The sequence below is a fragment of the Macaca mulatta genome, chromosome 14 (genome assembly GCF_049350105.2).
Source record: "Macaca mulatta isolate MMU2019108-1 chromosome 14, T2T-MMU8v2.0, whole genome shotgun sequence".
In the NCBI taxonomy this organism is placed as follows: Eukaryota; Metazoa; Chordata; class Mammalia; order Primates; family Cercopithecidae; genus Macaca; species Macaca mulatta.
The window spans coordinates 13,325,436-13,337,981 of record NC_133419.1 but is presented as its reverse complement, the minus strand read 5'-3'; the positions used below and the strand labels follow the sequence as shown (position 1 = coordinate 13,337,981).

At 45.2% G+C, this 12,546-nt stretch overlaps 1 long non-coding RNA gene across 1 annotated transcript; it reads right to left on the bottom strand.

Moving 5' to 3' along the window:
- Positions 1–1,672: 1,672 nt before the first annotated feature.
- On the bottom strand, positions 1,673–12,001 carry LOC144334200 (uncharacterized). The gene is made up of 2 exons (XR_013403780.1): positions 11,864–12,001; positions 1,673–3,091 (listed from the first exon to the last, which is right to left on the bottom strand). It is a non-coding gene; the product is annotated as an uncharacterized LOC144334200 (long non-coding RNA).
- Between the last annotated feature and the right edge of the window lie 545 nt (positions 12,002–12,546).

The window sequence follows — 12,546 nt, the reverse complement described above, 5'->3', positions numbered from 1 at the left end:
CTCCCAAACAGCATGGTCCCTCATTACACTGAAAATCCCTCACTATCCTTTAATGACCCACTTAGATGTTGCTTCCTGAACCAGGCAAAATTTAAATATTGTTGTGTATGATAACCGATGGGCATCCAAGAAGTTGCATTCTGAGGGGTTATAGCAATCATCTCTAAAGTCCAGGTGTTGTCAAGCTTTCCTTAGCTGCAGAAGCACTGCAGGAATTTGTTTGTTTGTTGTTTGTTTTGATTACTAAATACAAAATGTGATTTTGCTCTTGTAAATAACTTTGTTCTTGGGGTTATCTAAGAAGCTTCTTCTAAATGGCATGCAGTTAGAGATCTGTCACCTGTACACGTGCATCTTCTCATCTTCTCTGATCAGGGATCCTTCTGATGCCCATCAGCTAGCCAGGAACAGGAGAGTTTTCATTTGCTAGAACTAAATGGGCCTTAGGAATTACAGACCTCCCGAAACATTGATTTCTCAAGTGAAATATGAGGCATGTAATATCCTGGTTCTAGATCAGTCCTTCACATATCTGTTTTGTAAGCCATGAGATTAGGACATTGAGCTCCCCAAAAGGGATCCATCTGTTTGCACCGTTCTTTGAGGGCTGGGTAAACAGAGCAAGCCTGCCCCTCTCACCACCTCCTTTCTTATTGCTGCCTCTTGCTGCCCCATCTAACTCCACACCTGCTTCTCATTCTACAGAACTCTACCCCTCAACCCTGACCCTCCATTCTGTTCTCAGAGCCTCCTTCCTGATATTTCTGACCTAGGAGTTAACTCAGATATTGCTAACATAGCTCACTTCCTACAGTGTAGGTCATCCCAGAGAAAGCATTTCTAACACATCTGGTGCCTCTCCAGATGGGGGCACCTGACCCGCCCTCCTGAAGTCACCATGGGGCTTGTTGGAACAGATTCTTTCCTATCTTATCACCTACTATATTAGTCCTGTGTTCTAGGCCCTTGTCCCAGGGGGACCAATTGCCAACGTAGGGTGACAGCTCACTGCATAAAATGCTATGCATTCTCTGCACCACCCCACAAGCCCTCCATCCACAGGGCTCCATACCCTCCCTATCCACTCCATAACAATGGAACATAAAACCCAGAAGAGATCTCAGAGATCTGTGGCCCACCCAGCTATTTAACCATAGCACTGTGGTAGTGCAATGGTTTAAATCTGCCCTCCAAAACTCATGTTGCAATTTAATTGCCATTGTAATGCTATTTAAAGGTGGAGTCTTTAAAAGATGATTAGATCATAAGGCCTCTGCCCTCATGAATGGAGTAATGCCATTATTTTGGGAGTGGGTTAGTTATCACAGTTGTGGGCTCCTGATAGAAGGATAAATTTTGGCCCCGTCCTCTCTCCACCTCATGTGCTCATTTGCCCTTCAGCCATGTTATGATGCATCAAGGCCCTCAGCCAGATACTGGCACCATGCTCTTGGACTTCCCAGCCTCCAGAACTGTGAGAAATTTCTTTTCTTTATGAATTACCCAGTCTCTGGTATTCTGTTATAGCAATGTAAAACAGACTAAGACAGGTAGAGATAGAAATTTGCCCAAGGTCATCAACCCAGTTAGAGGTATAGCCAGGTCCAGAACCAGAACTTCAGATGGCCAGTTCAGGACTCCTTGCAGAAGGAGGAGCATGTGGTTTAAAAAAAAAAAAAAAAAAAAAAAAACCAAAAAAAAAAAAAAACGGGTGATTAAGATTAAAACACTGTCTTCACTTCCTTAGCTTGAAATGACACAGGATCCTCTGGGTGCCACTTCACCAGTCAGAGACCTCCACAGCCAGCAGCACCTCTGCTAGAGTTTTGCTCCTGACTGCTGGGCTGGCTCCTCCCACTTGGCCCAGCAGGCTGTGCTCAGCTCATGCTACTGGCCTGGATCTCACACCCACCATGGGCAAGTTAGGCATGGAGCAGCAAGGGGTGTGTGAGCAAGTGAGCGAGAGTGGGGTCTGGCCATGGTACACCTGTGCTGGCTGCTGCGGTGGGGCAGGCAGCTCCAGGGGCCAGCACAGGCACAAGCTCTGTGCAAGGCTATAGCTGGACCAGGCATGTCTTAAGTGGCTTCCACCTTGAGCACTGGCATCTGGATGAGGGGAACGCATGGTGCCTGAACACTTAGAGATGCCAGCAACTGCAAAGCCCCAAGTGGGTGTTACAGTATGTCACAGCTCTGGCTCAGGGAGTACCAAGATCTGGGCTCCCAGAAGGGTCACAGCTCTTCTCTCATAATCCGGCGAATGAGAGCATGTCACCACCCAAAACTCGGCAGTCTGGCCAGAAACGTGTTTCAGCTTGGTTATTTTACAGCTTGTTTGATACTGCTGCCCTGCTCCAGCCCACAGCTCCTGGGCTGGCCTGGCCCTGCCCTGCCCTGCCATGTGGAGCAGCTGCCCAGTGCCAGTAAAGGGCAGGAGGGTTACAATGTTACAGCTCCTTTTGCAGCCGCCATTCCGTGGGTCCTGGGTTTTTGTCCTGTGTCCAGGAAGAATGAAGTTACATGGACAACCAGAGAGTGAGCAAGGCAGAGAAGAGTTTTACTGAGCAATAAAACAGCTCTTAGTGGAGAAGGGGCCAAAAGCAGGTAGCCCCTACCCAGAGGTGGGTAGTCCCATGTGGCTGAGTTCAGGGTTTTTATGGGCTCAGAATGGGTGAGTGCATGCTCATTGGTCCAGGGCAGGCCTGGAAAAAGCACCACTTGATTGGCTAAAAGGCATCAAGGAAGTTCTCACTCCAGGTCATGGACTTTACCTGGAACTGGCAGCCCAGTTTTCAGGCTTCAGGCTCTTTGGCTTGAGGGTCGGGTTTCACTGAGGACCCACCCCTCTCTGCCTTGGAATTTGGCTACCTCCTGTGGCTATCAACACCACTCTCCACTGGCTTTCTCCCCCAATTTCCCATTCACCGAAGATACCATTCTCACGAAAGTCACCAATGCCCTTCATGTTCCCAAGTCCAGTAATTCTGTTTCCTACCTTACTGACATCTGCAGCGTTTGACCCAGCAAACCACTTCTTAGAACACTGTCTTCTGGTTCTGCTCTGGCTTCTCCAGGTGTCCTCTTCATTCTCCTGCATGAACAACTATTTTTCCTTTTGTGCCTCCAATATGGCACTGCCCTTGACCTGCTTCTCAGTCAATGTACTCAACCCTGTCTCTTGGAGCTCTTGTGAGGCTCCAATATGCTAGTAAGTGCATGGAAATGCTGCAGAGTGATTATATCAATCAAACCTAAGCCTCACCATCCTCCAGTTTTGGATTATTTATGAAGGAAGTCATGCTATTTTTTTGTGCAAGTTCAAGTGCCACTTCCACAGGGAAGCTAAGAGTCTTTATAAGATAGGGGGAAAAAAAAAACAAGTTGATGGTCCTATCTTAAACTCAACGTGTGCAAGTTTCAATGTGTGTTTTTCCTAATCTCACATTCAGCATGTCTCACACTCAACAAAATGTGTGGGGATTTTTCCCACGCTGACCATTTCTCTGGTGGACATCAACTGGCTGTCCTATAATTCAATTCACTTCTGACATTATCTACCCAGAGTTAGCATCAGATCTCACAGCTCAAGGGCTCAGTCCCACAAAACTGCCCCTACTTCAAATGCCAATCATGAGTCTGGATCACTGGAACTTCTGACCAACTGGCTATAAATTATTTAAAAAAAAAAAAAACCCACTCCCTCCTGGGTATGACTGTGTTACAGCAGCTCACAGAACTCAGGAAAGCCTTTACTAACATTCACTTATTCATTATAAAGGATATTATAAAGGATACAGGTAAACAGCCAGATGGAAACATACATAGGGCAAGGCATGTGGGAAGGGACGTGGAGCTTCCATGATCTCTCCAGGCATACCACCTCCATGTGTTCAACAACCCAGGAGTTCTCCAAACTCTGTAGTTCAGAGTTTTTAGTGGAGGCTTTATCACATAGACATGTTGGATTATTAACTCAATTTCCAACCCCTCTTCCCTTCCCAGAGAATGGGAGTAGGGTTGAATGTTCCAAGCTTCTATCCATGACTTGGTTCTTCTAGTGACCAACTCGCATCCAGGAGCACAACAAGAGTCACCCAATAAGAACAAAGGTGCTCCTATCACCCAGGAAATTCCTAGGGATTAGGAGCTCTGTGTCAGGAACCAGAGTCAAAGATCAAATATTAGAACAAAAGATTGTCCTAGCACCCCTATTGCTCAGGAAATTGCAAGAGCTTTAGGAGCTCTGTGCCAGGAGTCAGGGGCAGAGAACACATATATACTATTATTGTAATACAGGTTCCCATAGTCAGAAGCATCCAGGGTAAAGCAGACCTGTAGTGGAGTGAGGTTGGGGTCACAACATGATCCACCACTGTTGACGCCGAGTGCAACCTGGAGGACTGTTTTTTAGTCTTGACTGAAAAAAATTCTGGTTTTTGTATTATGGCTAAAAAAAAAACAGAACTGTGCCTTTATGTTTCACAGTAGCCAATTCACACTTGCAGCGTTTATAGCTCTTTCCAACCTCCCTAAGAACATTGGCACATCACATTGGGAAGGTATGTTTACGCTTGGAAAGGTGCATTTCAATGTCATGGGTATGTCATGTCAAAGAAAGACACAAGATTCCCAGAGCCCCCAGTCCCAATACCATGCTGTGACCCACACAACCCTGACTTTCCCTTCCCAGGACTCTCTGGCCACAGTGTATAGCATTCATGTTGCTGCACTGGCTGCTGACAGTAATTTCAGTCTTCCGAGGTGCTGACACGATGTCTTCAACAGCTCCTAGCTCTCTGCCAGGGCCAGGATAAGGTATGGCACATAGCAACTACTCACTGAATATTTGCTAGAATAAAAAGTAGTCTCTTACTTCCAGAAGAGAAATCCCTACATATCCATGCCCTCAGTCATTTGGCAATATGAGGTGCCTACTGTGTGTCTGGTGTGGGGCATACAGCAGTGAATAAAACAGATGCAGTTGTTGTGCATTCCTAGAGATTGCATGCCAGTGTGTGACAGGCAAGCTGCTTGTCACTTAAGTGAAGAAAAGTGAGATGAGGGAAATGAACAGGATGCTTGTGTAGATGTTATTGGGGAGGGGAAAAGTGGGACCTAGTTTTAGATGGGAAGGCCTCTCTAAATAAAGGCATTTAAATTGCAGTCTGGAGGATAAAGGCTAGCTAGCCACACCAGAAGTACAGTGAAAACCATTCCAAGGGCCGGGCATGGTGGCTCACGCCTGTAATCCTAACACTTCGGGAGGCCAAGGACGGTGGATTGTTTGAGCCCAGGAGTTCAAAACCAGCCTGGGCAACACGGTGAAACCTCGTCTCTACAAAAAATACGAAAATTAGCCAGGTGTGGTGATGGGTGCGTGTAGTCCTAGCTACTCAGTAGGCTGAGGCGGGAGGATCACCTGAGCCAGGGAGGTCAAGGCTGCAGGAAGCTGTGATTGTGCCACTGCACTCTCGGTAACAGAGTGAGACCCTGTCTCAAAAAATAATTAATAATAAAATAAAATAAGAAAACTGTTCCATGCTCTTGCACTGTGTAATCACATGACAGAGACCACACAGCTCACAAAGCCTAAAAACACTTTCTATCTGGCCCTTTACAAAAAAACGTTTTCCAACCCTGGAGACTGATGATCACGATGACAATCAAGTCGCTGTCCTTGGTGTACCAGGATTGTGATGTCCCATGTCACTCGCTCATGGTGGGGATGAAATACCATGACCCACATCCCCTCCTGCCCTTGACACTCAGAGGCTCCCCTGGTGAAAGCAGTTAAGATGGACTCTGTGCCCACACGATCATGGTTCAGGGAGGTGGTACTCAGGACATAGATGCTGAACATCTGGACTCGGAAGAGACAGTGGACACAAAGGGGCAGCTCAGGGAACATGGTTTGGAGCTGACCACCCTAGGGCTCATGGATGGACTGGATGGTATGGAGGAAGCTGAGAAAGAGGGGCAAATTGAGGATGAGTTTTCTGGCTCAGGTAACTGGGTCATGGTCCTTTACTGAGATGGAGAAGACTGAAATATAAAAACCAAGATTTTAGTAATATGTCCCTCAAGAACTTTGTGAAAGGAAAATATATCTTGGGACTCCAAAATCACTAAGCCAAGGGAAGAGTCAAGCTGCGAACTGAGTCAGGCAAACCTGCATCTGTTTTATTCCTAAATAAGATAGCTACAAAGATTAAAAAGCTGGCCAGGTGCAGTGGCTCATGCCTATAATCCCAGCACTTTGGGAGGCCGAGGCAGGTGGATCACGAGGTCAGGAGATCGAGACCATCCTGGCTAACACAGTGAAACCCCGTTTCTACTAAAAAAAAAAATACAAAAAATTAGCCGGGCGTGGTGGCAGTTGCCTGTAGTACCAGCTACTCGGGAGGCTGAGGCAGGAGAATGGCGTGAACCCAGGAGGCGGAGCTTGCAGTGAGCCGAGATCGCGCCACCGAGCTCCAGCCTGGGCGACAGAGCAAGACTCCGTCTCAAAAAAAAAAAAAAAAAAAGCTACATACCTCCCTCACAATTTGCCCACAAGGAAGTTCCTCTTGGACAAAGGATAAACAGAACTCAAAGTCATACCTCTGTTTACCTGAGACAAAAGCACGTCTGATGGCTTCCTCTACCCTATTGTTTCACTAAGCCAGACTAAGGCATAAATGACTATTTCCTCTACTCTAAATTGTGTATTCAGTTAAAGGCTAATCAGAGACTCAGAAGAATGCAACCATTTGACTTGGCACAGTGGCTCACGCCTGTAATCCCAGCACTTTGGGAGGCCGAGGCAAGTAGATCACAAGGTCAGGAGTTCAAGAACAGTCTGGCCAACATGGTAAAACCCTGTCTCTACTAAAAATACAAAAATTAGCTGGGCATGGTGGCGCGTGCTTGTAGTCCCAGCTACTCAGGAGGCTGAGAGGCAGGAGAATTGCTTGAACTCGGGAGGCGGAGATTGCAGTGAGCAGAGATCATGCCACTGCACTCCAGCCTGAGTGACAGAACAAGACTCCATCTTGGAAAAAAAAAAAAAAAAAAAAAAGAATACAACCATTTGTCTCTTATCTACCTACGACCTGGAAGCCCCTGCCTTGAGTCGTCCTGCCTTTCAGGACCAAACCAATGTATGTCTCACATGTATTGATTGATGTCTCCTGTACCCCTAAAATGAATAAAACCAAGCTGTGCCCTGACCACCTTGGGCACATGTCCTCAAGACCTTACCCTCAGAGGCTGTGTCATAGGCATGCCCTTAACCTTGGCAAAATAAACTTTCTAAATTGGTTGAGGCCTGTCTCAGATATTTTGGGTTCACAACTTGTAGTAACATAGAATTTCAGAGGTGGTCAGAAACTTAAAGATAACATATTCTAACCTCCATTTAGTGCTTGAGTATCCGCTATAATTTCCCCTGGATTTATATTATTAACATCACCTGGGAGCCTGTTAGACTTGCAAACTCTTTGGCCCCATCCCAGGCTTTCTGAATTAGCAAATCTGGGGACAGGATCCAGCAATCTGTTTCTGAACAAGCCTGCTGGATGTTTCTGCTGCACACTCTCAGGTTTGAGAACCACTGCTCTGCAGCTTCTTCTCAAATGACTGTTTTTCTCCTTTTGAGTACCTTCTAACATGACAGCGTATGTTCTGACGGTGTTTACAGAGGTATCCCATGCCATCTGTAGACGATTGTACCGAGAGGCTCTTCTTAAGAATGAACTATGTCAAAGCGGAATAAACTATGTCAAGTTTTCATGTGGGAGATTAAAAAAAAGAAAAAAAAGACCTTTAGACTTGAGGAATCAGAGTATTAGATATGACTCTGTCTCAGCCCATCCACTTGCTGCCAGTCTCTGGTAGGTTACGTCCCCCATATTCCCTTTGGTCAACCTTCTTCCCCTTCTCACCCCAGCAAGGCTAGTATCAGGTACACTTTTTATGTCTCATAAAGTTGAATCAACAACCAGGAATCAATAGAAACTATATAGGTACAGAGGGCAATAAAGGCAGAAGCAGCAACATTAGACTTCACCCAGGTAAGAGGGCAATAAAATGCCATAAAGGACAACCCAGCGGGCCAGTCCACAGACTGCAGGAAGCATCAGGCAATTGAACACTCCCCACCTCCCCTACTGAACGCTGCCTGTGTGCTGGCCACGGGGCTGGTAGTGCTCAATAAATGCCTGTCAAATGAACACAGTCTTATGAAAATGGAAGTAATTAACATTTATTGAGTCTTTAATGTCTAACAACTCATTCTGTTCAATGCCCTTTGATAAAAGAAAAACTTCAGCCGAATTAAATTTAAAGGAGTTTAACTGAGCAATGAACAATTCACGAATCAGGTAGCCCCCAGAATCACAGCAGATTCACAGAGACTCCATGAGGGCCTCGTGGTCAGAACAAATTTATAGACAAAAAGGAAACATGATGTACTGGAATTGGAAGTGAGACACAGAAACAGTGAGATTGGTTATAGCTCCGCTTTTGCCTTATTTGAAGGCAGCTTGAATACTCAGTGATCTATGAATGGTTGAAGTATGGCCGCTGGGATTGGCCAATGCTCAGCTATTGTTACTGACGCATACTACTAAGTTAGGTTTTCAATTTTGTCTGACTATTAAGCTAGGTTACAATTCATCCACAAGGACTCAAATATAGAAGTACAGAGTCCTTCTCAGGCTATATTTAGTTTGCTTTAACACCTTTCAGCTGCATGATCTCATTTTGTATTGCAACAATACAGAGTAGCATTATCTATACTTTAGGAAACAGAAACATGAAAAATCTGGGGCTCAGAGAGGATAAGTAATTTGCCCAAGTCTGCACTGCTAGTAAATGATCGAGCTGGATTTTAATCCGTGTCTCCTCACTCCAAATCCCATGCTCTTTTGCCACTGCAAAATGTATCTCTCACAGTTCTGGAGGCTGGGAAGTCCAAGACCAAAGTACCAGCAGATTTGGTGTCTGGTGAGGGGCTGCTTCCTGGTTCATAGATAGCAGTGCTCTCACTATGTCCTCACATGGCAGAGGGGCCAAGGGAGCTCTCTGGAGTCTCTCTTTTATTATATAAAGCTACTAATCTTATTCATGAACCCCTCATGATCTAATCACCTCCCAAAAAAACCCACCTCCAAATATCATTACATTGAGGACTAGGTGTTAACATACGAATTTTAGGATGACAAAAACGTTTAATCTATAGCACAGAGTACAAAAAGCTTATTGATACAGCTTCAGATTCCACACTGCAAGTAATCTTTCGGGAACTAACACTTGATTTTGGTGTATCAGGGGTTCTCAAGAAGCGGGAAGAGGTGAATTTGGCAATGTCTGGATGTATTTTTTGTTACCACAACTGGAGTTGAGGGAAAGGGAGCTACTGGTATCTAGTGGGTAGAAGCCAAGGATAATGCTGAACATCCTACAGTGCACAGGACAGCCCCTTCATCAAAGAATTGTCTAGCCCAAAGTGGCAATAATGTTGAGGGCTGAGAAAGAAGACTGCCCGTAATTATCTGAAAAGGCTATTAAAATACTCACTTTTCCAACTACCTATCTGATTTTCTTCATATACTTCAACCAAAACAACATACCAAAACAAACAATATATAAGCAGATGAAAAACTCTAGCTCTCTTCCAGTAATCCAAACAGGAAAGAGGTGTACAAACCTGATACGGTTCAGGTCACACAGCCACAAAATGTGGAGTTCTGGCATTGGTGAAAACAGCAGAAACAGGAAGGTCATGCTCACCTTTCCCCACCACTTCTTCCCTGAAGCAACTCATAAGACCCTAATTCGAAAAGCACCCTCCAGGCCTGGGGCGGTGGCTCATGCCTGTAATCCCAACATTCTGGGAGGCTGAGGCAGGAGGATCACCTGAGGCCAGGAGTTTGAGGCTGCAGTGAGCTATGATTGTACCACCAGACTACAGCCTAGATCACAGATTGGGAGCTCAAAAACAAGGTAGAAAAGAAAAGTACCCTCCCTACACCCAGAGGAAAGGAACATCCTTATCTCTGAATACATGTGGTTACAAAGTTACATTAAACAAATAGGCCTTGCTAATTTCACCCCAGTTTATTACCATTAAGTCATGGTTTTTTGTTTAATCATACTTCACAATTATTCACGTCCTCAACAAACCTAGCATAAAAAGTACACAAGTTTATCTCTTTCTTCAGGTCTTTATTTCCTTATGAAGGCCCTCACGTCAAGCAAAACTTACATTAAATAAATGTGTGTGCTTTTCTCTTGTTAATCTGTCTTTTGTCTTAAGGGCCTTGGCCACAAATGTAGTGATGGGTGAAGAAAAGGTATTGCTCCTCTCCTACGAACCTATGAAACAATACCATTCTTCTCACTCATTTTTTTTATTTTGGAAAATAGAATTATTTTTTATTTAAAAGTATTTATTTATGGTAATATGTAACAAATATTTTTATTTTAAAATAGATTAATAAATAATTTTAAGTATCTCCATTTTAATTTCTAATATAGTATAAATATCAACAAATTTAACCCACATAAACAAGTGTTCTTTGAGAGTCCTTAATAACTTTTAAAAATGCAAAGGACTCCTGAGACCAAAGAGTGTGGGTCCTGAGACCAGAGTTTATGCTGTTATTCTCCTCCTCAAAGCCCTGCAAGAGTTCCTAGCAACCACAGAATAAAGTTAAATTCCTAACCATGGCATTCAAGACCCTATTCAGCTGCACTTCAGACCCTCTTCCCACAGCGTCCAAATCCCAGTCATCCAACCTCTCTGTCAATGGCTCCTGCCTTGAACTCACCAAATTCAGTCATCCATTCACTCATTCATCAAACGCCAAGCACCTGCCTCTGCAGGTAAGAACCAGATCCCACCCCTTAGGAGCTCAGAGGCTCATAAGGAAGGATACACACATACACGGATAACAGTGGGGCAAGGATGCAGGAGAGGTTCGGACAAAATGCTATAGGAGCCTGTAATTCCAGCACTTTGGGAGGCCAAGGTGGGTGGATAATCTGAGGTCAGCCTGGCCGACATGGTGAAACCTGGTGTCTACCAAAAGCACAAAAATGAGTCTGGTGTGGCAGGCACCTGTAATCCCAGCTAACCTGTAATTCCAGCTACCTGGGAGGCTCAGGCAGGAGAATTGTTTGAACCTAGGAGGCGGAGGTTGCAGTGAACCGACACTGTGCCACTGCACTCCAGCCTGGGTGACATGAGGCTGAATGAGGGTGAATGAGGCTCTGTCTCAAAAAAAAAAAAAAAAAAAAAAAAAGCCATGGGAGTTTGGAGTAGAATGCTGTCAAGGGACAAAGCACTTATTTTTTTCAAGTGGCAGCAGGTTTCCTTAGGGAATAACTGTTTTTGACTCTTTTGGTGTATGGGAAATGAAGCCCTCCTCCCATCCCAAGGAATGGCCAAGTTGGGGAGGGAAAAACAGAATTGTTCTGCACAATATTGCAGGGAGCGTCTGGAGATTCTGAGGGCAGCTCTGCAGGGGCCGGAGGACGAGGCCCTAGGATGGGAAGAAAAGGAAAGTGAGGAGAGGAAAAGGATGGAGCCTGGAAGCATGGAGGAAGTCCAAGGTCCTGGAGAAGAAAGGGTCCAGCTAAAGTTCTCTGTGACAGGAACGAGCAAGGGACTAAGATCAGAGACATCCAGCACTTGATTTTTAGTTCATTGCTCTGCTTTGGGGCATTGGCACCTTTCCCAACCCCTAAACTTTAGTAAAATTCTGCTACACAGAACCACTTCGTGTTTGAGTAAAGCTGTAGGAAAATCAAGGAAGAGGGAGTTTTCTAGCGCTGCCGTAACACAGGACCACAAACCGGGTGCTCTGTTAATGTAACGTACCGTCTCCCAGCTCTGGAGACTGGAAGTCTGAGATCAAGGTGTCAGCAGGGTGGGCTCCTTCTGGGGCTGTGGAGGACTCCATTCCTGGCCCCTCTCCAGGCTTCTGGTGGTCCGTGGGCATCTTGGGCACTCCTTGGCCTGTAGATGCATCACCCCAGAGTCTGCCTTCACGTTCATGCAGCCTTCTCCCTGTGTGCAAGTCTGTGCGATATTCCCTTTTTACAAAAACACCAGTCATAATAAATTAGGGCCCTTTTAACCTCATTACTTTTGCCATGAAACTATCTCGGAATAAACTCACATTCTGAGATACTAGATAAGGGGTTAAGATTTCAGTATATCTTTTTGGAGGTTCCCATTTCAACCCACAGCTGGAGCTGTGTTCCAGGACTGAGTTCATGTGGGGTGGACAAGCAGCTGTAAAAGGGGAGATGTGAGGGAGATCAGGAGCGTATAGGCAACTGAGCAAGGAAATTGACTACGTAAAGCGTAATCTACATGAAAAACTCCTCCAACTTATTGGGAATGGAGCCACTATATATAGAATGGCGGCTTTAGCCAGTTCATGTAAACTAAAGGAAAGGGTGATTCTATAAAGCTGGAAAAAATTGGAGACACACACACACACACACACACACACACACATCCCAGGCAGCTCACATTTGGGGCATTTGGGTTTCAAA